This window comes from Sciurus vulgaris (assembly GCF_902686455.1).
Source record: "Sciurus vulgaris genome assembly, chromosome: 5".
Lineage (NCBI taxonomy): Eukaryota > Metazoa > Chordata > Mammalia > Rodentia > Sciuridae > Sciurus > Sciurus vulgaris.
Genome location: NC_136465.1, coordinates 85,861,827 through 85,887,509, shown reverse-complemented (window position 1 = coordinate 85,887,509; position 25,683 = coordinate 85,861,827). Strand labels below are relative to the sequence as shown.

Here is a 25,683-nt window from a genome sequence, read left to right as displayed (position 1 = left end):
TGGTGACACTGAAAGCAGCCAGAGAATTGTGGGAAGCAGGAGAGAGTTGCCTAAGCCGCTATTCCTGGCTGCTAGAAGAGTTTCCACTTGCAGGAGAACCGCAGAGGGCCTGAGTAAGAGCAAAAGGCCGTGGACATTCGAAGCTCTGAACTGCTAACAGTCAGGAAGCTTCACTAGGCCTATTCGTGATTTCTATCCAAACGGAACAAAAGAATCTTCAGTCAGTGGTCACATAAAGACCTCCCGCTAGGCCCCACCGCTTAAAGGTTCCACACCATCTTCTACTGCCACTTGGGATACCAAGCTTCCAACACATAAACTCTTGGGAGACATTCAAATTACATCCAAACCATAGCATTCCACTGTTGACCTCCCAAAGGTCACATCTGTCTCAGAGTACAAAATGCATTCATTCCATCCTCAAGAGTCTCAGTCTTAAAAGTTTCAGCATCATCTAAAAGTTCAGTCAAAAGTCTCCTATAAAACACAGCAAAGTATTTCAGTTGTGAGTCTCCATAAAATTAATAAATAAATTAATAACACACTTCCAAAATGCATTGATGGAACAGGGATATGATAAATATTCTGAGTTCCAAAGGGAAAATGGGGAAGTAGAAAGTAATAGAGCAAGGACCAAACCAAGATTGAAAAAGCAAAACCAAAACCAGCAGGGAAGACACTGAATCCTAAAAACTCCAAGTCCAGCATCTTGTCCTTATTGCTAAAGAGATGGGCCCACAAGGTCCAAGGCAGCTCTTCCCCTACTGAAGCTACCTAAAAGGTTAAACTTGTCCTTTGCAAATTTGCTTTTTTTTCCCGCCTCATCTTTACGTGGCATTCTAAATTCAAAAGGAAAGCTGCACCTACAGAAACAAACAAAACATCAGTAACCACCTAATCTTTCCTTAGCTTACAGAACCAGGATCATCTGGTGTCCTTCAGAGAACATCAGAATGTTTGTCAAAGTAATGTACCACAGCAGGATTAATGAGTATTCTAGCACTCATTAATTGACTTCCTTAAATTTCCATATAAACTCTTCACTTGTGGTTGTTAGCTAAGATGGTCCAGTCAGCTAAGTTATTGTAATGAAGTTCTTATTCTACCACTGCCTTGGCTCTCAAGTAATTGACTTTCCTCATGTGCAGGCAAAGGGAACTTTTTTGCCCTAACACTATGGATTTGCTGGCCTATGGGTCCTCTCATTGGCTGACATGACATGCAGTTTTTTTTTTTGTTTGTTTTGTTTTTCCTGTTTGTTTGTTTTTAGATATGCATGACAGTAGGGTGTATTTTGACATATTATACATGCAAGGGGCACAACCCATAGATGAGTCATCATGTCCCTGTTTATGGTAAATTCCATTACTATGACAACAACTGCCACTGAGGACTTATTGCCATGGCAACTCCTACCACAGGTTCTGTATTCTAATTAGGTAAAAATAAAGTAATCAATGGGTCATCAATTAGGTCAATGGGAAGAGGAATGAAGTACACACAGCTCTGCATATAAGACATCAGCACTGAAGACATTTTCTTCAGACATGGAACCATGGACTGGTGTCTGTCTGTCTCTGTCTCTCTCTCTCTAATGGCCTATTCTGCTCTACTTTACAGAGGGATATTTTCACTCTCAATACCTTTTTTTTTTTCTTTTTTGCGGTGCTGGGGATTGAACCCAGGGCCTTATGCTTGACAAGCAAGCCCTCTATGAGCTGAGCTATATCCACAGCCCCACTCTCAATACGTTTATACTCTGCCTATTACTCTGTATGTCTTGCTCAATTCTTTGGGACACCAAGTGTAAGAACCCAGAAACCACTCTGGATACAAGAACTCACGTAACAGAATTTATTAAGTGGACAGAGTGTCTCCCTGCAGGGTGAGAAAGAGAGTGTGTGTAAGAGAGAAAGAGTGAAAGCCAGGAGAAGAGAGAGAGCAAATGGCAGGGGAGCTATTCTTAAGCAGTGGAATTTCGTGGGCTAATAACAATCGACCAACGGTTGGCGAGGTGGTTCGTGGGCTAACAATTTGGACCAATTACTGCTAGGAAGTCGCAGGCTAATGATCTGGATTGTAAAGTAGTGTGGGGAGCAGAATAATGGCGGCGGCAAAATAGCAGATCTGATGCCAATACCAAGAACCTGGACACCATGGACACCCCACCAATATCACTCTCACTCACACTCAGTTCGCTTCCTTGAAAGAAAGAGATAAGAGCGGAGGTACAGTCATTTTCCAGGTAAGTACATAAGAGTTTTTTACACATGTGATTATCATTTTCTATGTGTACCTCTGGCAAAAGATGAAGAACTGGTGCAGAAAGGAGGTTCTAACATTTTCTTTCATTACACATTTTTTAACTATATTTACTTGTGAATTTTTACCTATATACACAGGCCACATAATCTAAAACTATAAATTGCCACCAGAATTTCTTCATCTCTGAAATATTTGAAATGCTACCCCCACATCTCCCCTTTGGCATAGTTTGTTTGTTTGTTTTTAATGCTGAATAAATCCACAAAGAAATTGAGATGACCAAAAAAGTATCCTGGATAAAAATCTCTCTCTCTTTCTCTCCATATATACATTTATATATATATATATATACATATATATGTATATATATATATATATACACATTTACGATATGCTTTGCTGTATTTTCACTAAGAGTTTAAGAGCTCCCCAGTGGGAAAATGGTTTGGGAGATGATGCTTTAAATTCTGATTTGGAACCAAGTTTATTGTTAAAGAGAAGTTCTGTTTTTCTTTCCTTAATTTAAAATATACATATTCTTTAATCTTGACTTAAGGGAAATTAAGGTCTGAAAAAGCCTGAATTGTTCCCTCATCATATGATTTTAAGGTCATAATTAAATTTAATGTAACCCATACAATGAAGTTTCGTCACTTTCCTAAGGATCTTCATCCTAAATATTGTTGAAGTCAGAAGCTTGTAGTTTCAAAGTCAGCTTATGTCTACAAAGGTGTTGATCTAAATCAGTTTGGTTTGATATTATCTTTCTTATGATATGGTTTAACTTTTTACCATAACAGATTTGCTCCAATCTGGAATATAGCCTATGTTCATATGTTTGAAAGGAGAAAATACTGAAGAAACTACTTGCACCTACAGGCAACACCTACACATAAAACTGACTGCACAGTCAGCTTGGGTGAAATTAGAGAGAAAACTGACCAAGCATGTCAAATGTTTAAGCTTTAAGACCCTGGGAGGAATGAAACAAAAGAGGACTGGATCCAGGGGTGCTTTAGCATAATCCAGCTGGCTCATGTCGCTGAAGGCACAGCTGGGATGGAGAGCTCACTGCTGTGAGGGAACTTGTAATTGTATTCCCATCCCACAGTCACCAGTGGACACATGTAGGGTGTGTGCTCTGTGTGTGTGTGTGTGTGTGTGTGTGTGTGTGTTTTAAATTTCCCTGATATAAAAGCATAGAAAGAACAATACTATAGAGAGGAGGCTGTTTCTCATTCCTTTCTTATAAATGTGCAGTATCTTTAGTGTCTCTCTGTTCCTCACCTCCTCAGTTTCACTTTCAACAATGATACATAAGTGCATGATGCCCAGCACTTTAACATCCTTTTATTCAATGAGAAATTCTATCAGAATGTGCCAAAAGTGTACTGGTATATAGTAATAAGATACATGAAATATATTAGTTTTTATGCAGTAGACACATGAACAGTAAAAATTTTTGTTTATGTTTAGTGTCTTCAGTAGTAGAAAGAAATATCATCTGGAAATACAATGCACTAGATTTAAGCCCAGGCATTAAGAAATCATCATCCCTATCTGTTTCCCTACATTCCATGCCTCTACTGTCATGGATTTTTAGTATGTTTCCATTTGTCAATTCAGTCATTTGATAAATTGACTGATGGTGAAGTCAGACCCATGAAACTAGGGACGGATGGTGCTTTCTAGAAATGAAACCTATTAATGTTATTCAATACCCAGTAAGTGATACATCACATATCTGTTTACCAGATACATTTATTTCTATTGCAGGGACAGAATCTAGAGCTGAATAGGTAGAGGGGGCATAAAGTGTATTTTATGCCTCCTCTATTGTAGCTGAATAGGTAGAGGGGGCATAATGTGTATTTTCACTTAAAGGAAAATACACATTATCCTAACTTCCTTCTAAAATTAAGCACAAGTGGGAACTTAACAAAAAACAAACCAAATTCATGTGAATATTCCTGCGGAGTATCACTATGCTATTGGTTTACTCTAACACATTTCTAACAAAACAGTGAAACCTTTCTAACATTTGTGAAAGGAGGTTACTTCAACTACCAAAGTCAGTTAGTATGTATTAGCTACTTTAAACTATATTTATACAATTAGATGAGTACTTTTCTGTGATTTTTCTAGTACATATCAGGGATATTCCATACTCCCCTAGACATACTGATATTTTGAGTCTTTGCCCAATGTCTGATATCTAATCATTACAACATTTATATAATTTCTAGTTTCCTTAAGGTTATTTTTATAACTTTCAAATAGCCAAGTTGCCCTTGACATTCTGCATGGAAGTCTTTGCACTGGAAAGATAGGTATAACATAAATATTTGTTTATATAATAATGCTGCATCTCTAGACATGGATTCATTCTACAAGTTTTATTATTATTAACTAGATATGAATTTAAAGTCTGATTCTAGGTTAAGTAGTTAGGAGAAGTTGGCAATTTTATTGAAACTTTCAGTATTTGAGTTTGGACATTAATACATACTGCCTTCTTATTAAAGTCATCATTCATAATTGAAAAACTGCAAGCCAACAATGAAAGTGAAAGCTACTAGCACAAGTATCAACTTTGTTTATAGAAGTCATTTTTATTTAGTGCTATTATGACACTGTTATAATTATTATGAGATACCTATTCTTCCAAATAAGTATTTAATTGGTTATTTAACCTCTATTCCATAATGTTTTCAATATCTACAAAATGTCCAGGATCTGGTAACCAGATCAAGCATACGTGTATATTATTTACTAACAGAGCAATACACGTAACTTTCCAATTGCCCCCAACTTTAAAAATTAGAATCTCAAGGATTTCTTCTGTGAAGTTTTGTATTAGATTGAATGAACTAACACTTGAGTTATTTCAACCCTTACGCATATTTAAAATCAATGAACCAGTTAATTATTATATTGCAGCCAAATCTACTAAGATTTTTTTCACATGACCAATTTAATGTTTGAATTTATTAATTAAAACATAATTAGAGAAGTATTTAGTTAAAATTAAAACCTCTCATATGCATTCAGATGCCCAAACCCAAAGCAGTAGAACCTGGGGATTGAACACACAGATTTTGATACCAAACAGACCTTGTTGAAATCACTACTCCATCACTTCTAAATTGGTGATTTTGAAAAAATTTTGTCATTTGGTTTCCTCTTCTGATAAGAGGGATAATGCATGTGACAACCTCATGAACTTTCTGTGAGAATTGCTTAGGTTTTCCTAGCTCATAATAACTATTCAATAAATATTGGTAATTGTTGCTATTGTTGCATGTGTGATACTATAACATGAAGTGTGGGTGCTAGGTGGGTTCTATACTACAAATTCAAAGAATGGAATCCATGGACACAAGGGTAAGAGCAAAGTAACAGGATCTATTAGAGTAATAAAAAGAAAGTAGAGCTTCCAAAGAGGGCGCAGTCCCAAGAGAGATGTTCATGGGTGTCTGTTGTCTAAGGGTTTTCATGGGCTTGATCTGTCTCTATAGGTGATTGATGGGATATAGGATTTAAAAAGGGACCAATCAATTATATTTTGTCTTCTTCAACAAATCTTGGGAGAGTAGTTTTCGAGCCTTTATTAACAAAAGGGTTGGGGTGAGAGTTTGTTGGTACAAGAGGTGCTCTAGAGAAAATTTTGTGGTTGACTATTCTAGGGGTGGGAGAAGGGGTAAAAGGATAAATAAAGAAGAGTCATTGTGGTTGAAGCTGTTAGGGGCATTGACAGGATGTTCCCCAGGCCCGATGTCTCTTTCTAGGATGGCCTGGTCCCATTCCCTCTTTCCCTTCTCTGATGCTATTATCCTATCTTCCTATGGGTGGTCTACCTTTTGCTTCATTCTCTCAATGTATCATCTACCTAAAGTTACATGAAAATGGAGGGATTACATTTGTAAGTTTGATTTCATAAATATATGTATATATTATATTTAAAGTTATTTTTATTTTGTTATTTTATATTTGCAAATTGGCATATAATATCCTAGGTATTTTATGAACAATATGTTTTAAATATTTAAACATTGTAGAATGATTTAACTGAATAACAAGTTTTCCTTATTTTACATAGTAATTAGTTTGTGGTGAGAACTCAATATCTACTTTTTGCATTCTTCAAGAATAAAATATTCCATCTTTAACTATACTTACCATTCTGTGTAGCAGATATATGGAATTTATTTCTTCTAATAAATGTAAATAAATATTCTTTAACCAATATCCCTCCATCTCTTCCTCCCTTTAACTAGTCCAACCTCTGGCAACCACTAAACTATTATCTACTTCTATGGAATTAGTGTTTTTAGGTTCTGTGTAAGAGTGAGATCATGCAATATTTTCTTTTTGTACATGGCTTATTTCACCGAACATAATGTCCTCTAATTCATTCACTGTGTTGAAAGTGACAGAACTTTCTCATTTTATGGCTAAATAGTATCCCATCAGGTCTTTATGCCACATTTTCTTTTCCCATTCATCCACTGATGAACAGAGTTGAGTTCATATTTGGTTATTGTGGATAGTGCTGCTTCACACCTGATAGGCAGAGGTTTCTTTAACAAGCTTCTTTAATGTCATCTGGTTATTTACTCAGTACTGGGACTGCTGGATCATATGCTTCTTCTATTTTTAATTCCTTGCCTAATTTCTCTGACAAGGATTTCCAGTACTATGTTGAATAGAAGGTTGAAAGTGAACATCCTTACCTTCTTTCAGATCTTACGGGAAAAGCTTTCACCATGTCCCCATTCAATATGATGTTAGCTATGGGTTTTTGTACATGGCATTTCTTGTGTTGAGATTTTTTTTTTCTATGACAGTTTGTTGGGATTTTTGTTTATCATGAAATGATGCTGAATTTTTTATACAGTTTGCTTACATCTGTTGAAATATCATATGGTTTTTGCTCTTTCTTTCGTTAATGAGTTGTGTCACATTTATTGAGCCATCTTTGTATCCTTGAGATGAATCACACTTGATGAATCATACTTAAAGCTTTTAATGTACTGGTGAATTCTGTTTGCTGGTAATTTATTTATTTATTTATTTTTTGGTGCTGAGGATTGAACCCAGGGCCTTGTGCATGCGAGGCAGGCTCTCTATCAACTGAGCTATATTCTCAGCCCTATTTGCTGGTAAGTTTTGAGGATTTTTTTGCATCGCATTCAATAGAAATGTGACTCATGGTTTTCATTTTTTGCTGTATTCTTTCTTGGCTTTTATATTAGAGTAATGCTGACTTCATAGAATGAGTCTGAACGTATTCTTTCTCTTCAACTGTTTTTGAATAATTTGAGAAGAAATGTTTTGAGTTCTTCAGAACTTTGGTAGAATTTAGCCATGTAACTCTCAGACACCAGGGTTCTCTTTGACAGGAGACATTTTATTACTGATTCACTCTTGTTGTTCATTATTGCTCTGTTTCAGATTTTCTGTCTCTCATGGTTGAATTTTAGTAGATTGTATGTGTCCAGGAATTTTTTCCATTCCTTCTTGATTTTTCAATTTCTTGGTGCACAGCTATTTATAACAGTTTCATATAACTATTGGTTTTTGTGATTGAATATCTCTTTGCTCATCTATGATTTTATTTACTGCTTCTTAACTATTCTACCTATTTATTTTATTTATTTTGTTTATATTTTCAAAAACAATCTGTTTGTTTCATCTTTTTATTCTTTTTCTAGCCTCCTTTTCCTTTATTTCTCCTCTAATCTTTATTATTATTTTCCTCCTTCCACTAAAAGTGAGTTGAAATTTTTCTTGTTTTTGTAGTTTCTTGAGGTACAATGTTAGGTTGATTATTGGACATCTTTCTATTTTTTGGTTTTGGCATCTGTTATGATAAGCTTCCTTCTTAGAAGTACTTTTGCTATATCCCATAAGTTTAAGTATATTGTGCTTCTATTTTTGTTTGTCTTATGAATTTTTAAAAATTTCAATGTATTCATAATTTGTGAAGCTTCTCTTGTTATAGGTTTCTAGTTTTTCAGCATCGTGATTAAAAAAAAAGATTTGATACCATAACTGATGTGATTTCAATCTTTTAAAATTTGCTAAGAGTTGCTTTATATTTAACATGTGATATTTCCTAAAGAATGTCTCACGTGCAGTTGAAAAGAATATTTATTCCACTGCTAATGAATAGAATATTATGTAAATTTTTATTACATCCAGTATTGCAGTGATATTTCTTTACTGGTTTTCTGTCTAAATGACCTGTTCATTGGTAAAAATGGGTCATTGAAGTTCCATAACATTATAGAATCAGGGTACGCCTCTATATAGATCTATTGGTTGTTCCATTGGTTTTTTTTTTATGTAAACAAATGGGATACATGTTGTTTCTCTGTTTGTACATGGAGTCAAGGCATACTATTTGTGTAATCATAAATTTACATAGGGTAATGTTGTTTGATTCATTCTTTTTTTTTCCTTCCCCCCCATCCCTCTCACCCCTCTTTCACTCTACACAGTCCTTCCTTCCTCCATTCTTACCCTGCTTAACCCTAACCCTAACACCTCCCACCCCCCATTGTATGTCTTCATCCACTTATCAGCGTGATCACTCATCCTTTAGTTTTTTGAGATTGGCTTATCTCACTTAGCATGATATTCTCCAATTTCATCCATTTGCTGCAAATGCCATAAGTTTATCATTCTTTATGGCAGAGTAATATTCAATTATACATATATGCCACAGTTACTTTATCCATTCATCAACTGAAGGACATCTAGGTTGGTTCCACAATCTGGCTATGGTGAATTGAGCAGCTATGAACATTGATGTGGCTGTACCTCTGTAGTATGCTAATTTTAAGTCCTTTGAGTATAGGCCAAGTAGTGGGATAGCTGAGTCAAATGGTGGTTCCATTCCAAGCTTTCTGAGGAATCTCCGTACTGCCTTCCAGAGTGGCTGCACTAATTTGCAACCCCACCACCAATGTATGAGTGTACCTTTTTCCCCACATCCTCGCCAACACCTGTTGTTGCTTGTGTTCTTGATAATCATCATTCTAATTGGGGTGAGATGGAATCTTAGAGTAGTTTTGATTTGCATTTCTCTTATTACTAGAGATGTTGAACATTTTTTCATATAGCTGTTGATTGCTTGTACATCTTCTTCTGTGAAGTGTCTGTTCATTTCCTTAGCCCATTTGTTGATTGGATTATTTGTATTCTTGGTGTAGAGTTTCTTGAGTTCTTTATAGATTCTGGAATTTAGCGCTCTATCTGAGGTATGAGTGGCAAAGATATTCTCCCACTCTGTAGGCTCTCTCTTCACATTACTGATAGATTACTTTGCTGATAGAAAGCTTTTTACTTTGAATCTATCCCAGTTGCTGATTCTTGCTTTTATTTCTTGTACTATGCGAGTCCTGTTAAGGAAGTCTGATTCTAAGCCAACAAGTTGAAGGTTTGGACCTACTTTTTCTTCTATAAGATGCAGGGTCTCTAGTCTGATTCCGAGGTCCTTGATCCATTTTGAGTTGAGTTTTGTGCAGCGTGAGAGATAGGGGTTTAATTTCATTCTGTTGCATATGGCTTCCCAGTTTTCCCAGCACCATTTGTTGAAGAGGCTATCTTTTCTCCATTGCATATTTTTGGCCCCTTTGTCTAGTACGAGAAAATTGTATTTATTTGGGTTTGTGTCCATGTCCTCTATTCTGTACCATTGATTTACCTGTCAATTTTGGTACCAATACCATGTGGTTTGTGTTACTATTGCTTTGTAATAGAGTTGAAGATCTGGTATTGCGATACCCCCAGCATCGCTGTTTCTACTGAGGATTGCTTTAGCTATTCTGTGTTTTTTATTCTTCCAGATGAATTTCATAATTGCTTGCTCTATTTCTGTAAGGTACATCATTGGGATTTTAATTGGAATTTCATTGAATCTGTATAGCACTTTAGGTAGTATGGCCATTTTGACAATATTAATTCTGCCTATCCAAGAACATGGGAGATCTTTCCATCTTCTAAGGTTTTCTTTAACTGCTTTCTTTAGTGTCCTGTAATTCTCATTGTAGAGGTCTTTCACCTCTTTTATGATATCAATTCCCAAGTATTTTATTTTATTTTTTTTTGAGGCTATTGTGAATGGGGTAGTTCTCCTAACTTCTCTTTCTGAAGATTCATCACTTATGTATGAAAATGCATTGGATTTTTGATCATCGATCTTGTTACCTGCTACGTTACTGAACTCACTTATGAGTTCTAAAAGTTTTCTGGTGGAATTTCCAGGTTCCTCTAAATATATATTCATGTCATCAGCGAACAGAGATAGTTTGATTTCTTCTTTTCCTATTCATATCCCTTAATTTCTTTGGTTTGTCTAATTGCTCTGGCTAGAGTTTCAAGGACAATGTTGAATAGAAGTGGTGAAAGAGGGCATCCCTGCCTTGTTCCAGTTTTTAGGGGGAATGCTTTCAGTTTTTCACCATTTAGAATGATATTAGCCATGGGCTTAGAGAAGATGGGCTTTACAATGATAAGGAATGTTCCCACTATCCCTATTTTTTCTCGTGTTTTGAGCATGAAGGGATGCTGTATTTTATGGAATGCTTTTTCTGCATCTATCGAAATAATCATGTGACTTTTAACTTTAAGTCTATTGATATGGTGAATGACATTTATTGATTTCTGGATGTTGAACAAACCTTGCATCCCTGGGATAAACCCCACTTGATCATGGTGCACTATCTTTTTAATTTAGTTTTGTACGCAATTTGCTAAAATTTTGTTGAGAATTTTTGCGTCAATGTTCATTAAGGATATTGGTCTGAAATTTTCTTTCCTCGATGTGTCTCTGTCTGGTTTAGGTATCAGGGTGATATTCGCTTCATAGAAGGAGTTTGCGAGGTTTCCCTCCTCTTCCATTTCATGGAATACTTTGAGGAGTATTGGAATGAGCTCCTCTTTAAAGGTTTTGTAGAACTCGGCTGAGAACCCATCTGGTCCCGGACTTTTCTTTGTTGGTAGGCTTTTGATGACCCCTTCTATTTCATTGCTTGAAATTGATTTATTTAAGTTGTGTATATACTTCTAGTTCAGTTTAGGTAATTCATATGTCTCTAGAAACTTGTTGATGTCTTCGAGGTTTTCTGCTTTATTGGAGTACAGATTTTCAAAATAGCTTCTAATTATGTTTTGTATTTCACTCTTGTCTGTTGTGATAATTCCTTGTTCATTCCGAATTTTAGTAATTTGAGTTTTCTCCCTCTTTCTCTTTGTTAGTGTGGCTAAGGGTTTATCAATTTTGTTTATTTTTTCAAAGAACCAACTCTTTATTTTGTTAATTTTTCTGATTGTTTCTTTTGTTTCAATTTCATTGATTTCGGCTCTGATTTTAACTATTTCCTGTCTTCTAGTATTTATGGTGTTGGTCTGCTCTTCTTTTTCTAAGGCTTTGAGCTGTAGTGTTAAGTCGTTTATTTGTTGATTTCTACTTCTTTTGTTGAATGCGTCCCATGAAATAAATCTTGCTCTAAGAACTGCTTTCATAGTGTCCCACAGATTTTGATATGATGTGTCTTTGTTCTCCTTTACTTCTAAGAATTTTTTTATTTTCCTCCTGATGTCTTCTGTTATCCATTCATGACATAATAGTGTATCATTTAATCTCCAGGTATTGGAGAAGTTTCTGTTTTTTATGCTGTCATTTATTTCTAATTCCAATCCATTATGATCTGATAGAGTACAAGGTAGTATCTCTATCTTCTTGTATTTGCTAACAGTAGCTTTGTGGCATAAAGTATGGTCTGTTTTAGAGAAGGACCCATGTGCTGCTGAGAAGAAAATGTATTTGTTCTTTGTTGGATGATATATTCTATATATGTCAGTTAAGTCTAAATTGTTGATTGTGTTATTGAGATCTATGGATTCTTTATTCAATTTTTGTTTGGAGGATCTATCCAGTGGTGAGAGAGGTGTGTTAAAATCGCCTAGTATTATTGTGTTGTGGTCTATTTGATTTCTGGAATTAAGAAGGATTTGTTTGACATACATGGATGAGCCAATGTTCGGGGCATAGATATTTATGATTGTTATGTCTTGCTGATTTATGCTTCCCTTAAGCAGTATGTAATTCCTTCTTTATCCCTTCTGACTAGTTTTGGCTTGAAGTCCACATTATCTGAAATGAGGATGGATACCCAGCTTCTTTGCTGTGTCCTTGTGCATGGTATGTTTTTTCCCATCCTTTCACCTTCAGTCTGTGTGTATCTCTTTCTATGAGATGAGTCTCTTGCAGGCAGAATATTGTTGGATTTTTCTTTTTAATCCAATCTGCCAGTCTATGTCTTTTGATTGATGAGTTCAGGCCATTAACATTCAGGGTTATTATTGTGATATGATTTGTATTCCCAGTCATTTGACTCATTTTTATTTTTTGACATGATTTGGTTTCTCCTTTATTTGGCTATTCCCTTAGGCCAGTTTTTCCTGTTGCTGATTTTCCTCGTTCTTTTTCATCTCTTCCTCATGGAATATTTTGCTGAGAATGTTGTGTAATGCTGGCTTTCTTTTTGTGAATTCCTTTAGCTTTTGTTTATCATGGAAGGAACTTAATTTCATCATCAAATCTGAAAGTAAGTTTTGCTGGGTATAAGATTCTTCGTTGGCATCTGTTTTCTTTCAGGGCTTGGTAAATGTTGTTCCAGGCCCTTCTAGCTTTTAAGGTCTGGATTGAAAAATCTGCTGATATTCTTATTGGTTTCCCCCTGAAAGTAATTTGATTCTTTTCTCTCGAAGACTTTAAAATTCTTTCTTCATGTTGTATGTTAGGTATTTTCATAATAATGTGCCTTGGTGTGGGTCTGTTGTAATTTTGTATATTTGGAGTCCTATAAGCCTCTTGTACTTCATTTTCCATTTCATTCTTCAGATTTGGAAAATATTCTGATATTATTTCATTGAATAGATTGTTCATTCCTTTGGTTTGTTTCTCTAAGCCTTCCTCAATCCCAATAATTCTTAAATTTGGCCTTCATGATATCCCATAATCCTTGTAGATTCTGTTCATGATTTCTTACCATCTTCTCTGCTTGGTAAACTTTGGTTTCAAGATTAAATATTTTGTCTTCAATGTCTGAGGTTCTGTCTTCCAGGTTTTCTATCCTATTGGTTATGCTTTCTATGGAGTTTTTAACTTGGTTTATTGTTTCCTTTATTTCAAGGATATCTGTTTGTTTGGTTTTTTTCAGTATCTCTGACTCTTTATTGAAATAATCTCTTGCTTCCTGTATTTTTTCTTTTAACTGTTGATTGGTGTGATCATTTAATGTCTGTATTTGCTCTTTCATCTCTTCCTTCAATGCTTGCATTTGCTCTTTCATCTCCTTGTTTTCTTCCCTGATTGTTTTAATTATGTACATTCTGAACTCCCTTTCTGACATTTCTTCTGCTGTGCTGTTATTGGGTTTTACAGATACTATAATCTAGGTTTGTTTGGGACCTTTTCTTCCCTTGTTTTCTCATATTGGTCAGATATCAGTGGGACTCTGAAATATTTCAGGTTTCCTCTTTGGCTTATAGTGTCCTTGTAGATTTCCAGTATATCACCTCCCAGCCTTCAGTAGTCTAAAGTCTTGGAGGAACTTGATAATGCTGTGCTTCAGAAGAAAGCTGCCCCTAGCCCACTACTGGTTCCAGGGCTTGGAGCTGGTTCTGTGTGGAAAGAGTCTCACTGGGCAGTCTGCTCTGAGAATCTGGCCATGAAAGGTGCCTCCCGCTGGAGGGAGCAGGGCTGCTTGGGGAACTCCCTGGAAGCTCCCTGCAGGTGGGAGCTCCCCGCAGGCTGCAGGACATGGAGCTGGTTCTGTGCAAAAAGGCTCTCACTGGGGGACCTGCTCCGAGAAGCTGGCCTTGTGGAAGGAGCCCACCACAGAAGGGAGTAAGGCTACCTGGGGAAGACTCTAGCTGCCCTGCCCTGCTCTGAAAAGCCACCCCTGTCCGGGTCTGCCGCGCAGGCCAAGCTTCACCCAGTGAGGGAGACTCACTCAGTGGCTCTATTTTAGTCTGAGTCTCTCAATGCCTCCCCTTCTTGAATCCTTTGTTCTGGAGCAACAGGAGATGCAGTCACCCTCTAGTCCGCCATCTTGGATCACCCGGGTGTTCCATTGTTGATGAAGTAAACATTTGTTTGTCATATCCTCTTGTTAAAGTGATTTCTTTCTTATTTGACTTTATCTGCCTCTTCATAAATTTTGACTTAAACTATTTTTATTTAAGCATATCTACCAATGCTTTTGGTTTGCCATTTTCTTGAAATATCATATGCCATAAATTCACTTTTAGTCCACAGATGTCCTTACAGATGGAGAGGATATCTTGTAGGCAGTATATCAGGTCTTGCTTTTTATCCATTAAGCCATTCTGTCTTTTAATTGGAGAATTTGCTCCATTGACATTCAAGGGAACTACTGATGAGGGCTTAGTAGTGCCCTATGTCAATGTTTTATAGCTGTTTATTAGATTTCTTTCTACTTTGCTCCTATCTTCCTTTGTATATAAGTAATTTTCTCTCATAGTATGTTTGGGTCCTTGCTTTTTTTACAAAAGTGCTTCTAATATAATTTTTTGTTTTGTGGTTGTCATGAGGCTTTTGAAAAGCACCTTATAGTTATAACAAGTTATGCTGATAAAAGCTTAAGTTCGATGATTTCCCCCAAAATAAGTCTGCACTTTAATCCCACAACCATTTATATTTTGATTTTTTTATTTAAAAATTTACATAATTTTATATTACATTTCCTTGTCAAATTATTGTAATTTTGATTATTGTAAATAGTTTGTACTTTAACCTTCAAACTAAAGATATAAGTGATTTAGTCACTACCATTATGCTGAGTATTCTGAATTTGACTACATATTTTTACTTGTAATTTTTGTACTTTTATGTGTTTTCACGTTACACATTAGAGTCCTTTTCTTTCAATTTGGAGCACTCTCATTAGCATTTCTTGTAGAATAGGTCAATGATGATGCATTCTTTCAACTTTTGTTTGTCTAGGAAAGTTTGGCTCTTCCCTTGATTTCAGATGAACAGTTTTGCTGGGAACAGTACAGTATTCTTGGTTGGAAATATTATTTTCTTTTTCTTTTTTTTTTTTTGTGATGGTGCCTTATTTTGTTATTCAAGCAGCTCTCAAACTCTTGGGATCAAGTGACTCTCTTGCCTCAGTCTCTTGAGCAACTGGGACTACAGGTACGTGCCATCAGGCCTACCTCCTTCAGTACTTTAATCCTCCCACTCTCAGCTGGCCTATAACATTTCTACTGAAACTTTATACCGATATACTCAGAAATATACTATAATGATGATGTAATTTAAATTTCACAGTATATTTTGTATATACAATTACATTTTCTTGTTGCTTTATAGATTTAACTTTGGCTTTTTTAATGATAGGACTGTTTTTACACTTTAGATTCGACAAGTTCTGTGCCTCTATAGAGTCCTATTCAGATTCCTGCTCTAGAAGCTGGCTCTCTGGGTAGATTTTCCTTTACTTTTGTGTTGAAAATAACTTATTTTTCACCTTGTAAAAATTCCTCCAATATCTGTTGGGTTATGATATACATTTTTTCTGATATCCTCCTCCAAAAAATTATAAATTTTGTAATGAGAGGTACATGTTTTGTTCACTGATATGTTGCCAAAACTTAGACTATTTTCTGGCACTTAATATATTAATTTGTGGAATGAATAAAAAAATGAGGTAATCACATATAAGAAACTTATAGTTAATATAAAACTAGCTAAAAAAACAATTTTATCCATGAGTACAATTTCTTGGTTATACTGCTACATTGACTTTTCAAAAGTAGATACATATTTTATTTCATGAATACTAAAAATAAGCTTGTTAAAATTCTATTATAAAAATATCTCATATGTATTTAAAAACAAGGAAAATATTCATAATACCACATCACCATCTAGGGACAGTAGTAGCTAATAAATATTGTACTTTTGCTTAGTGCCTTACTCTGTGCTAAGCATAACATATCATTAACCTGTTCTATACTCCAGACAATTATAAGTGTAGATTATTGTCATCATTTTAGATCAAATTTGGAAATTCAAATGATATGAGTAATCTATCAAAGATACATAAAATAGGAAAGCTGAATTTCTAACCTATTATATATAAAAATCTTAGCTTTTTACCTGATCCACAGTGTTAAAATGTTCTTGACTATTTTATGCATGTTCAGAGTGTTTCATGCAATTTATTTTAGAGGATATATAGTTTCTCATATTGTTTTGTAACACTGAGCATTCTGAGTATTATCTAATGCATTATATTTTCTTCAAATTTGCATTTTAAAATTGATAAATAATATCTATTTAATTATTCCCTTTTCTCTGGACAAAGATGATTTTTATTTCTAGCACAGGCTAGTTTATCAGTGCAGTATGATTGAAGTAAGACAGTTCAGTATATTAGAAAGGTAGAAAGATTCTTAAAATCTTGATTTATATTGCAAAAATATTTCAAATATATACTTTTCTTTCCAGAACTGTTATTCATAATGCCTAATTTTAGGTGATCTTGACAGTCTTTAGTATTAACATTTCCTTTATATTCCAATTTTTAAGGTGAAAAATAATGTCTCAATATTCTAACTTTTATGTTTTACATGATTTTTACATCTTTAATTACAGTTTTCAGTTATTCTTTTGTGAATTGCCTATTTATATCTTTTCCTAAGTCTTTTCTATTCACAATGGTCACTTATTTTCAACTTAATTTATTGCTGTAATATTTCTCTATCATAAAGATTAAGATAATTTGACCTAAGCCTAATTGTACCTTTTAATCTTGTTCATTATATTGTTGATATATATGGAAGGCTTGGTTCTTTTATTGTTTAATTCATGATTCTTTTCTGTTACTTTTTAATAATATTTCAATACTTGAAAATTCTTTCTTAGGACAAAACCCATTCTACTTTTATTTAGGTCTAATATATGTAATTATTCAATCATACAAAATCTGTTTTGAATAAATGTAAAATTATTATCATTGATTAACTAGTTGTAAAATAGCATGCATTGGGTTGTACTTCTATTATCCAATGAATTTTAATGACATCTTTTTAAAATGTATTCTTTCTGGTTTTAATTGACCCATAATAATGGTGCATATTTATGTGCATGGCATTTCACTACATGTATCCATTGTGTACGGATCATATAAGCGTAATTGGTATATCCATTCTTATAATTTCCTAGTGTTGTAAACACTCAGAATTTACTCTCCTACCTAATTCAAAGTATGCAAACAATGATTATCAATCACATTTATGCTACTGTACTATAGAATATTGGAAATTATTACTCCTGTAACTGTACCCCTTCACTTTTTTTTAACTGAGTTCTCTCCATCCCTCTGTTCTGTTGTATATTTCCTAGGCTCTGATAACCACTATTCTACTCTCCACTTTTTATGATCAACTTTTCAGTTTCCATCTATAAGTGAGAAGATGCAGGATTTACTTTACTGTGCCTTACATATTTCATTTTATACAATTTCCTCCATGTTGCCAAAAATGCAATAATTTATCATAGCTGAATAATATTCTATTCTATATGCATACTATATTATTCTATTCTATATACATACATTTTCTTTATCCTTTCATCTGTCAACTAATTTACATCTAGGTTAATTCCAAATCTTGGCTGTTGTGAATAGTGCTAGTATAATCATGGGCATGGAACTAGATATCTCTTAGACATACTGATTTTATTTTACTTGAATATATATCCAGTAGTAAGATTGCTGGATCATATGGTAGTTCTATTTCAAACATTTTTAGCCACCTCCATACTGTTTTCCATAATGTCTATACTAATTCATGTGAGAGTTTCCTCTTGTCAGTTCTTTGACCAGCATGTGTTATTTTTTGTCTACTTCGTAACAGGCCATGCTAAGTAGGGTGAGGCGTTATCTCATTACCATTTGCATTTACATTTCTTTGACAATGATGATACTGAGTACTTTTTCATATATTTGTTGGCCATTTCAATATCCTCTTTTGAGAAATGTCTTATTTTTCCATTTTGAATTTGAGAATTTGTTCCTATTATTTGAGTTCTTTATATATCCTGGATATTAGGCCCTTTTCAGATAACAGTTTAAAAATATATCTACCATTCCTTAGATGGTATCTTTACTCCCTTGATTACTTAATTTGCTTTACAGAGACTTTTTGACTTGCTGTCATCCATTCGTCAATTTATGCTTTTTGCTGCCTGTACTTTTGTGAGGATATCCAAAATATCTTTTCCAGGACTAATTTCCAGAAGGACTTCCTGCATATTTTCTTCTATTTTTCACATCTTACATTTAGCTCATTGATCTTTCTCAAGTTTACATTTGCATATGGTAAAAGATAGAGATCTAGTTTCACTCTTGTGCATTAGGATATCCTGTTTTCCCAGCACCATTTATTGAAGACACTGTCTCTTCTCCAATAGGTTTTTGATGACTGAGAAAAAAATTGTTGACTGTAAATATGTGACTTTATTTCCAGGTTCTCTATTGTGTCCTACTGGCCTATGTGTCTGTTGTAATACAAGGACCATGCTGTTAGGGTTACTATGGTTTGGTAATATATTTTGAAGTCAGTTATTGTCATACTTGCAGCCTTTTTCTTTTTGCTGTGATTTGGAGTCTTTTGAAGTTCCATATGAGTTGTAGAAGACTCCTGTGTTTTCTAAGTTTTATTGTATAGTTCTTTCACTTCCTTAGTTAACTTTAGTTCTAGACATTTCATTTTTAGCTAATGTTGTAAATGGCATTGCTTTTCAAATTTCCTTTTTGATGCTACCTACTTATATATAGACATGCTAGACATGCTACTGGTTTTTGTGTATTTATCTTGTATACTAAAATTTTACTGAATGTATTTTAAGAGTTTTAAGAGTTTTCAGGTGGAGTCTAGGTTTTTATGTACATAAGATCATGTCATCAGCAAGCATGTAAAGTTTGATTTCCTTCTTTCCAATTTAGATTCTCTTTATTCCTTTCTCTGGCCCAATTATCTGTCTAATATTCATGGTACTATTTTGATAAAGTGTGGTGAAAGTGGGCATCCTTGTTTTGTTCCATATTTTAAAGGAAATGTTTTCAAATTTTTACATTAAATATGAAGTGAGCTGTGGGAATGTCATATATAGCATCAATTGTGTTTTATTCCTTTTGTAAATAAGTTTTAAGACTTCTTAGTAAGAGGGGTTATTGTATTTTGTAAAATGTTTTCTGTGTGTGTAGTGATATCATCATGTAGTTTTTGTACTAAATTATATTTTGTGATGTATCACATTTATTGATTTATACTTATTAAGCCATTCTTGTATCTCTGGAATATATCACACTGAATCATAGTGTACAATCTTTTGAAATGATTTGGATTTGGTGTACTAGTATTTTGTTGAGTTTTGCGATAGGCTGATCAGGGCTATTGACCTATACTTTTTTTACTTTGTGTTTTTGTTTTGTTTTGTGTCTTTGATTGCTTTGGTATCAAGGTGATGGTGTGTTGGGACTAATGACACGTTAACTAACTCAGGCTGACTCCTTACTCCCTGGCGGGTGAGCAAGATCAAGGCCTCAAAGGCGGTTTCAAAGGTTAATGACGATAAATCGAACCACCATCAGGGATTGGTTAACAACAGTTCCGTGAACGTGATCAGCTCGTGCTTGCCATATAGTTCTATGGGACTCTCACCTATGTTAAACCCCCATGTCTTGCTGACCTTTAAGCTGATTGGTTCCCACCTAACCTCCACCCTACATAAAAGCTGTGTGACTTCCTCAATAAACAAGTTCCTGCTGTGACTGGTCTCCCTGACCATCTGATTGTCCTCCCAGGGGCTGGGTGCGGGTGGTCAGTCGGCCCTACCTATCCTGGTCTGACCTTGTTGGGGAGTGCTCCCTTCCCTTGCTGCTGGTCGAGAAGGGCAAGGGGGCTTAAGACCCCGACAATGGTGGTCTCACAGAATGAGCTTAGAAGTATATATCCTCCCTTTGAAATTTTTTTGGAATAGTGTGAGAAGTACTGTCAGTTTCACTTTGAAAATGTGTAGATTCCCAGTTCTTGTCCTAGACAGTTCAGCCCTTGGATTTTCTTTGTTGGGAGACTTTATTTATGGTTCAATTTTATTGCTCATTATTGATCCATTCAGGTTTTCTGTTTCTTCATGATTTAATTTTTGTTGGTTATTGTGACCAGGCACTTATCCATTTATTTTAGGTTTTCCAATATGTTGTCATGTAGTTATCCATAATACTCCCTATTGATTTCTGTGGTATCAGTAGTAATGTCTTGCTTTCTGTCTCTGGCATTCTTTGAATCTTCTTTTTTTTCTTAGTCTAGATAAAGTTTTGTCAATTTTATTTTTTAACAACCATTTTCTTTAATGTCTTTATTATTATTTTTGTCTCAATTTTGTTTATTTCTTCTCTAATCTTTATTATTTATTTTATTCTACCCATTTGGGGTTTGCTTTGCTCTTGCTTCTCTAGTTCCATTAGCTGGATTTTTAGGTTGCTTATTTGAAATTTCTACTCTTTTGATGCAGGTATTTATTGCTGCAAATTTCTCTTTTAGCATTGTTTTTGTCGTAAATCCTAGATTTTGGTATTTCATTATTTCTTCTCCATTTATTTAATTTTCTTTTTTTTTTTTTTTTAGTTTATACTATATTATCTTCTTTGACCCATTGGCTGATCATAAACATGCTTAATTTTCTTGTGTTTGTGCAATTGCCACATATCTTCTTGTTGATGATTTCTAATTTTCTTCCAATGTGGTCAGAGAAGGTACATGATAGGACTCCAGATTTTTACATATTTTGAGACTTGCTTGTGGATTAACATAGGGTCCTTCCAGGAAAATGTTCCATACCCTGCTGAGAAAAATGTGAATTCTGCAGTTTTGGAATGAAATATTCTGTAAATATCTTTTATGTCTACTCAGTCTATAGTGCAGTTTAACGCTAATGTTTCTTTGTTGGTTTTCTGTCTGAATGATCTATCATTGACAAACGCAGCATGTCATAGTCCCCATCTAATTGCATAGAGTTCAGAGCTCATCTCTTCTTTTATACCTAATAATAATTGCTTTATATATATGTCTGGCCTAGTATGACATATATATATATATATATATATAATATATGTCTAGTATGACATGTGTGTATATATATATATATATATATATATACACATACACACACACACATACACTTAAAATGTTTTGTCCTTTTTCTGACCTAATCCTTTTATCATTACATCATTACTTTCTTTTTTCTTTTTACCAATTTTAGCCTAAAATCTATTTTATCTGATATGAGTGTAGCTTGTCCTACTGTCATATGGTTTCCATTTGCATGGAATATCTTTTTTAAATCTCTTTACTCTCAATTTATATTTGTCTTTACCATATGGTTTCTTCTCAGCAGCATATAATGGGGTCACATTTTTCCTTTTCAATTTGGCCAGTCTATACCTTTAAATTGGTGAATTTAATCCACTTACATTCAAGGTGATTATTGATAGAAAACAATTTACTCCTGTTGCTTAGTTATCTTTCCCTGTTTGTTTTGCACAGCCTGCATTTTTTTTCTCCTCTCATATTTACTAGTAATTAGATTGGATTATTTCCACTTTCTCATTGGTGTATCTATTCTACTAGTATATTTTCTATTTTTGAATGCTTTGATAATATTTGTTATCATTCTTTCACTTCTAGATGTAGGGCTCCCTTAAGCAATTTGAGTAAGTCTGCCTAGTTGGTGATACATTCCCTCAGTTTTTGCTTGTCTAAGAAAGATTATATTTCAGCTCTTTTTCTCCAGGATAGCTTTGCTGGCTATTGGTTTCTTGCCTGTATTTCCTTTTTTTTTTTTTCCCCATTATATACTAGCCTGAAAGTTAATAAATGTTCTCATTGTCCCAAGAGGCTTTCTTTATACGTGACTTGATATTTTCTGTGTTTAGAATTCTCTCTTCAACTTTAATAAGTTGCATATAATACAATATGGAGAGGGTCTGGTTAGATTTTTTTTTTTCTTTTGAGCCTTATGAGTCTGGATATGCATATGCCTACTGAGGCTTAGAAAATTTTTTATTTATCGTTTTGCTAAATAAGCTTTCTGTGTCTTCTCCATTGTTTTTCTCTTTGGAACTCACATGATGTAAACATTTGTTGACTAATTGGCTAAGTGGTATACCATAGAACCTGTAGTATATCTTCACATTTTAATTCTTTTCTTCCCTTTGACTGGATTAATTAAAAGTATGTGTCTTCAGGACAAAAAGTTTTTATCCTGTTTTACCTAGTCTGTTGTTGTGCTTCTAGATTAGGTTTTGCATTCCATTCATTGAAGTCTTAAGTTGAAGAAATTGTTTGACTTTTTTATGGAATTTATTTCTTTGTTGAATTTGAATTTAGATCATGAAATGTGTTTTTCCCTAATTTTCTCCCTAATGTTTTTCTTTCAATTGCTGATAATATTTTGCATTGCACTGAACTTCTTCCAGATTATTATTTTGAATTCAAGTTCATTTTCAGGCATTTTGTAACTTTTTTTCCTTTAGTATCTGTTACTGAAGATATATTTATTCACCTAGGCTTCAAGTACTGTGACTGAAGTGATTTGACATGGTTTTATTTGGGGCACAGCACTGCCTGACTGGTTGTTGGATCAAATACACGCACCTGCAGGGGCTATGTACCAGTGTTTGCATGGTGGGCTGTCCAATGAGTGGAGCTATAATCTGGCTGGCTATTGGTTTGTATTCACATGAGCTCAGAGGTTGCATACTAGCTGGCTGTGCAATGATTTTACTTAACTAATGGAGCCAACTCTTTGGATGACTGTTGGGCTAAGTGTGTTTAGGCATGAGTGATATGGGCTGGCTAACTTTGCATTAGGCCATCTGGAAGGGTAGGAACACTGCCTTGCTGGATTTTCTGCTGGTCACAGGCACACGGGAGAATTTGGGTCAGCAGGTTGTGCAGTGGTCTCACTGGGGGGTGGGTTTGAATCCTAGCCTTGTCTGTTAGCTTTTCATTGCTGTAACCAAAGTACCAGACATGAACAACTTAAAGTAGGAAAAATTCATTTGATGTTCCTTATTTCAGAGGTCTCAGTATCTGGTCTACTGATTCCACCCTTCTGAACCAAAGGTGAGTCTTGAGAACCTGTGGAAGATTGTGGCAGAAGAAAGCTGCTCAGCTAATAACAGCCAGGAAGCAGAGAGTTAGACAGAAGCAGAGACAAGATAAAGTCCAAGGGCACACCACAGTGACCTGCTTCCTCTAACCATGACCCACTTATCCACAGTTTTCACCCAGTGGTCCATTCAAATTATCAATCCATCAAATAGATGAGGTTTCAGATCCGTGATCTGATCATTGACTAAAATCCCCATCTCTGAACCTTCCTATATTAGGGATTGTGCTCTCAAATCATGATATTATTGGGAGTCATTAAAGGTCCCAACCATAACACCTATATTTATTAGGATGCCCTTTAGCAAGTTATTTACTATTTGTACTTTAATTTTGCTCACCAATAAAAGTGGCAGACTAATAAAATTTATTCATAGAATCGTGATGAGGATTAATGAAATAATACTAGTAAAAAAAGTATGAAGTATAGTTAATGTCTGAAAAAAGTTTGGATATTACATAAAATTGGGTGTTTAAAAGAAAAGCAAGAGACTGAGAAGGATACCTTTCTTTTAAATCAAAATTCGAATCACTAAGCTAAGTAAATACATGTGCAGGTAACTATCAAAAAAGATTCCCCTATAAGCATCCTTTTGCAAACAGTTTTTTAAGAACACAACATGTATTTACATCAGTATGAAAAGAGAGCATGGAGGTTTCTGTACTGAAGAGTATTTTCTATTTATCTCTTTCTGTATAGACCTTAACTATTCAATTTAAGGCAGGAAGGACCTTAAATTATCAAAGCTCCAAATGGAAATATCTATGGCCATTTGAAGATTATAACTTAAAGTAGCCAATTTTCCCAGGCTTTGTCCAATTTTATAGATGAGGAGTGAAATCCTGGAATATGATTATCTGACCTTCTTGGATATATATATATATATATATATATATATATATATATATATCCCATTAAGATAATAAACTAAAATTAAATTTAAAAATTGAACATATAGCTATTCAACTTATTTATATGCATAACCATACTAGTACAACATACAAATAAGGACATAAATGTAAATACAGTTAAATTTTTTTATTTAGATGACTTTTAAATTGTTAGGCTACATGGCATTGTTAGTTAATAACATGGTAAAATATTTAGAGTGAGGTTCATTGTTAAATATAGGGGATCTAAATGTATATTCAAATATGCTTCCTCAAATTTATAAAAGAAATTATGTAAGGTTTTCTTTTTTAGAATCAGTTATTTTCTTCTTGTTTTTGTTTTTAATTTTTTAATGTAGGTGACAAGGGATTAACACTCAAAGTAGAAGCATGTCAGTTCTGCTATTGTGTTACCCTTCTCTTGTGCTTACATGTGTGGTATTATCTAATTTCTGTGCTTGCTTGTTAAGAGTTTTCCCCAGGCATGTTATGAAATTATTATTTTAAACTAGATACTGTAACCCACAAACTTAAGTGGTGGTCAATTGCAAAATGCTAAAAATTAGCAGAATAGAGGTGCCCTGATAACCATTCCTGCCCCGATGTGAGGCATGCCTACTCTTCCCTCAGGTGCTGTATATGGTGTTTGACATGCTAGCCAAATGAGATCTCCACTGGCATATATGCTAAGTATTAGCAATGCTAAATGTTTTTCTTATTTAATTAGTTAAAAATAATTTTAGCTAATGTTTTCCTATCTTCCATCCAAATCTTAATAAATCATTGCATATCTGACAATGCTAAATATTAGCAATTGTTTATTTACATGAGGCCATTCCCCATAAAGCAAAACCTTTCATTTTTCATAACTCACATTAAAATTTACAAATTAAGAAATTCTAGCTACTGGTGACAAACTTCCACTTTAGGATTCTCTGGGTCTGATGAGTGTAGGGAATGTGTGGCAGATGGGAGCAGAGATCCCACATTCTGCCCTTCTTCCAAACTCGTTCCTCACCTCCAACTCTTCTCTATTAAAGCATATTCAAACATAATTAGTGTAACATTAACATGGAGGAAATTTTGTAATTGCCAGTTGTTTTGTAGCCATGGTTACATCAAAGATTTATAGCAAGAAACTCCCGGCTGGGCACGAACAAGCAGTTAGCAGGAACCGAGGTAAGAAAATGTTTGTGTGCATGTGCAGGTGTGCTGACGTGAATGTTTGCCAAAAAGAAAAAAAGGAAA

The 25,683-nt window shown here is 34.5% G+C and overlaps 1 long non-coding RNA gene across 1 annotated transcript in view; it reads left to right on the top strand.

The window, feature by feature from the left end:
• The first annotated feature begins 15,244 nt into the window (after window positions 1-15,244).
• LOC306662033 overlaps window positions 15,245-25,683 on the top strand; it is a 79,556-nt gene continuing 69,117 nt past the window's right edge. Inside the window, exon 1 of the long non-coding RNA XR_013764044.1 lies at window positions 15,245-15,499. This is a non-coding gene — a long non-coding RNA (uncharacterized lncRNA). The remainder of the gene's footprint in view (window positions 15,500-25,683) is intronic.